At 38.8% G+C, this 5,286-nt stretch overlaps 1 long non-coding RNA gene across 1 annotated transcript; it reads left to right on the forward strand.

Annotated features, from left to right (window-relative positions):
* The first annotated feature begins 1,445 nt into the window (after positions 1-1,445).
* LOC140013138 (uncharacterized) lies at positions 1,446-4,090 on the forward strand. The gene is made up of 2 exons (XR_011820208.1): positions 1,446-1,999; positions 3,794-4,090. It is a non-coding gene; the product is annotated as an uncharacterized lncRNA (long non-coding RNA).
* Positions 4,091-5,286: the final 1,196 nt, after the last annotated feature.

Consider the following 5,286-nt stretch of genomic DNA (forward strand, 5'->3'; position numbering starts at 1 on the left):
ATGGGACAAGTTTTAACTCGCATGACGGATATCCTGGAGCTCTTGGTAGCTCAACAAGGTCAAGGTGTTGGACAAGGAAACCAACGTGGAAACCAAGAGATAGGGGAGGATCGAGCTTTAGAGCGGTTTCAAAAATTTTCCCCGCCCAAGTTTGCTGGAGGACCTGATCCAGAGGTGGCTGAGAATTGGTTAGAGAATATAAGAAATATATTCGATGCCTTGGATTACACAGAGGAGAGACAAGTCACCTTTGCTGTATTTCAACTTGAAGGAGCAGCCCGAGCCTGGTGGAATGTTATAAGAAACAAGTGGGAAAGAGATCAAACCCTAAGGACTTGGATAAACTTTGTACGTGAATTTAATGAGAAATTTCTTCCTCCACTTGTCCAAGAAAAGAGAGAAGATGATTTTATAAAGCTTCGTCAAGGAACTTTGAGCGTAGCTGAGTATGAAACACGCTTTACAAAGTTATCTACATATGCCCCAGAATTGGTGGCTACTGAACGGAAGAGAATAAGAAGGTTTATCCAAGGATTAGATTTGGAAATCCAAGATGCCCTTGCTGCAGCACAGGTTGAAACATTTAGTGACGCTCTCGAAAAAGCGCAAAGGGTAGAAAGCACAAAATCTCAACTGAGAGCTCTCCAAGCAAGGAAAAGAGATGCATCTGATAGTACACTAGGAGGAAATGGACCACCACCCAAAGTTAGAAAAGAAGTGGATGGAGTAGGACTGTTATTTCCTGCACCACTCATGATAAAGGAACCAAAAGGAACTATGTCGCGAGGGACTTCAGTAGAACAGACACGATCAAAGAAAACCTCGCAAGCCAGTCAGGTCACAACACCTCGTCCGACTTGTGGATATTGTGGAAGGACGAATCACATTGAAGAAAACTGTTGGCTAAAGGGACGAAAGTGTATGGGGTGTGGGAGTACCAACCATAAAGTTCATGACTGTCCAAGGAGGTATCCACGAGAAACTACTGCTCCACAAGGAAATGGAACTGTCCCTCGACAAGTCAATGGAAGGAGAAACCGACCAATGGCATCAGAAAGAAAGCATAACATGAACACACCACATGGTTCAGAGTTGTCTGAGATTACAGAAGGTATGAATTTCGAGGACGAAATTCTTTTAAGGAGGGGAGGTTGTGAGGACTCGTAAAAACTATTATTTTTTTAGCCTAATTTGTGGCTTAATAAATTATTTAATTGGATATTTGCCTCGAGGAATATTTTCTAGTCTTATTAGACCTAAATACATGGTAATATAACTTCGTTATATTTTTAAAGTAACTCATTTCATGAATTAATTTCCTGGAGCGCGTTTAGTAAAAACAGTGAATAGTGCTTGAAGATTTTATCCGCTTGAGAGTACAATAAGTTTGGAATATTGGAGACATGTATAATGGACCTAAATTCGGTATTTTAATGTTTAAATACTCAAGTGATAGTTATTAGTACTATCGTTATAAGAATTTCCCGGAGGTTTCGCGTTATAGCGTAAAAAATTGACGGTACGCGTTTTCACACGCGCGACTTTATTTGAGGGACTTTAGACCTTTATTTCGGGACAATTAAGAGTGAATATTATCTACATGAATATAAATACATTGGAGGTTTAGTGCACTAGTGAACCAAACGCGCGAGAAAATCGAGCCCTAATCGCGCCAAACGCACCCTAATGTGAGTTGACTAATGGGTGACTTGAGGCCACAAGTTAATGTCTTCTCTTGGAAGCTAAAATCTGATCACTCTCTCTCTCTCTTGAGCTTCAAACAGCCGGCCAGCTCCCTCCTCTCTCTAACTCATTTGCAACAAAATTTCTGCTCACTAATCTCACTCAAAACCACTCCAAATCATCTCCAAAATTAACCAAACTTGCACCACACCTAGCTTGACACTTGAGGATCATTTTGAGCTGCAAACAAGGGCTGGAAATCACGGTTTTTCTGGGGTAATAGAGGGCCGAAAATTCTGCTGAACATCAACCCAAAGTAAGTGATGATCCACTCTTGAAAACTTGAAGTTTGGAAGCTATCTTACCTTGTTAAGTTCATGCATGCATTTGGTTAGCTTGTGTATGGTGTAAAAATGTGATAGTGGGCTCTTGGAATTCCCACACTTGGGTTATTGTTGCTGATGTGATGATTGATGGTGATTATATTGTTGGTTTAGTGGTTATAATGATGCATTAGTGGTGGGTAATTAGTAGAAACTTCATTGGGTGTAAGAAGCAAAAACTTCCGATTTTGCCCCTGCCATGTTCGGCCATTTCCAGGCCAATTTTTAATGGTTTAATGGCTTGAATTAGATGTTTATAGGATGTATTAGATGTGTGAAAAATTTCATTGGAAAATATTGAGGTTTGATTGAGCAAATGAATTTTTCTTGAGAAACTAGCAATCTGGAAAACTGTTCGCGTATGATTCTGACCAGTGGTAGTATTTTGGCTATAACTCTGTCCTCGGATGTCGAAATCATGTGCCGTTGGTGGCGTTGGAAACTAGACATTCCTGGCTTTAATTTGGTATATAATGCACGTTCTGATTCTTTGTGAGCAAGCCGAACCAAATGTTTTAAGTTCGCTGTCCTGTTGCTCTGTTCATCTGGAATGAAGTGTTCAGGCAGCAACTTGATGCCCGATTTTGAACCAGATTGGTGCCGAATTTGGAAATGATTTCTTCTGTGATATTTTACCCCTATGAACGTATTTTCCAACGGCGTAAGCCATGCTCTATTTCGAGTTAAATTGACTGAGTTGTGACTGAAACAAGTGGACTGCTCTGTTTTGGAAAAACCCTAATGTTGGACTGGTTTGGAACAAGATATTGGAGTGAACTTGTTAATTGATGTTCTTGATACTAAACACTTACCAAAGGCATTATGGATGTTTCTTAGGCCTTTATTTCACAAATGAACCATGATTGTATAGTTTGCTTGATTAGACGTTTTGAATTGGGTAATGAAAGTCTCAAGGCAGATTGCCTTATAATTTTCCTGAACTTTGGTTGACTAATTAACTATCTTACCGAAAGTATTTTTCCCTGAAATTTGATAGAGTGGTACCTTTCATATGGGAGTAAAATACTGCCAATTTTGGTACCAATCCAAGTTCGTTTCGATACCCAATTAAATTTCTAGTGTTGGAGGTTCAAAACTGGAAATTCTTCTTCAGTCTTGAATCTTCCTCAACTTGGGGCTACTATATCTTGGTGCTCGAAACTCCGTTTCTCAATCCGCTTGTTTTGTTATACTCTTGGATTGCAACACTATTTGATTTCCAAATTTCAAAGGTTAGTTCAAAACAAGTGAATTTTACTGAATTTCCAAAATTGGCCAAAAACCAACCTTGAAACTGTCTTAGTATTCTACAGCAGTAACTTTGATCCAACTTTTGAATACCTTCCATTTCGAATCATGGAAAAGTGTCTTCTAGAAACTTGTAGTACTCGGAATGTAGTTTCCAATGGTATCAAGCTTTCCAATTTTGGACCTACGTAGTGCAAGATACGATTTTTCTAGAATTGACACCCAAAGCTAAAATTTGACAATTTCTTAGAAATGAGATTTTGGAAACTTGCCTTCTTTTCTCGATACCGATTGAACATTTTGAACTCGATTTCATGAAAAATGTTAGTCTCTTTCTTTAGACTTTAAAACTTTACTCTTGAGCCTCGATTATTAATAATTAAGGCCCAATTCATGAATTCCCTTTAGATTGTACAACCTTCTTTGATAAGTAGGAGTTCTAAGTGATAGTGTATAATAGTTAATGGTTATTTGCTCAGGCGCTCAAGGGGACCTTCAAGAAGAACTCGAAGTGGACGCCTAGACACTTGTTTGAGTATTACTCTCTTGTTGCTATAGGTGAGTGTTCCATATAGGAATACGTAATTGGAATAAGTCTATGACATGCATAACCCATGATTATTAAGTGTTAAGTGCTATATGTTAAGTATTTACCACACTCATGCATATCTGAATAAGGTATACTTGAATTACTCGACATGAAATACCTGAAATATGTATATTTGAACTATTCGATATGAAATGCTTAAAGAGCATATTTATGTGATTACTTGAAATACTAGATATGAAATGTTTGGAGAGCATATCTACATGATGTGTTTAAATGATTAATTATGCTATGACAGCATAAGTCGGTTGGAGTGAATCTCCTCGACTCTTATGTGGAAAAAGTGAACATCGGCCAATGGTGGCCTATTAAAATGACATATGTCTGCCAATTAACCGTAATTACCACCGTTTACCGTTTACCGTGTTTACTTACCGTTTTCTAATCCATTCGGCTACTTGCTTACTTGATTATCTGCTTACGTGATCACCAACTTACTTGATCACTTGATTATCATGAATCGCATGTTATATGAAGTTGTCCATCATTGTTAGGCGAGTGTGTACTTTACCTCACTCGACCTACTCAAATGATGAATTTTACCTTTTGCCGAATTACTTGATTACTTGTGCATGTTGTAAGCTCTAAGCTGAACTTGGGCCCTGCCTCGGTTACTGACCTACTCGAGCCAGGACTGGGCTCGGTCGGGTAGGTTGGAACCCTGGACAACCGTTTCGGTATACTCGAGTATTACCACTGGAGGGATAAGGTGATGGCCAGTAGTCCCGGCGAGAGCTGGGCAGGCGTCCCGCGGATACCCTTTGGTTCGCCTTAGGGAGAAGTGGGGGCGTCACACAAGATACCATACCAGAATCACAAAAACAGATTCACAGAACGCATTCTAGCGGAAATATCATAACTCAGGCTCTCCAAGTCCAAATCCAGAAATTCCAAAACCTTCTGAAAGCTAAGAAACAGGGTTAAATTTCATCAGAATATCTAAACAACCAATTCGGAAGCAATTCCAGCCAAAACAACCAATTACAGGCGCAATTCTTACATTCGGGTAAAACCAGAACAGCAATAGTAATTTCAACTTTTCTCATTATACACTACTCCGATTGACCTGAAATTTTGTAGGTACCTCTAAAATGTCATTACCTACAACTTTCATGTTTTGAGCTAAGGCCAATTAAGCCTCTATATAGGACCTAAAAATTCGGACAGAATGCTCCCTTAAGAACCCTAGGTTTTTCAATTTTCTTCCAAAACAGAAATTTGTTGCAATTAATCACTTTTCCCACCTCCTTAAGTCATTATAGACCAATTCCAATCATCATAGATAGCCACACAATCATGCTTATATTAAAACAGAAAAATCCCCAAAAGTAATAAAACTTCATCATTTCAACCACAAATCAAAAA

This window comes from Coffea arabica, chromosome 8e (assembly GCF_036785885.1).
Source record: "Coffea arabica cultivar ET-39 chromosome 8e, Coffea Arabica ET-39 HiFi, whole genome shotgun sequence".
NCBI lineage: Eukaryota > Viridiplantae > Streptophyta > Magnoliopsida > Gentianales > Rubiaceae > Coffea > Coffea arabica.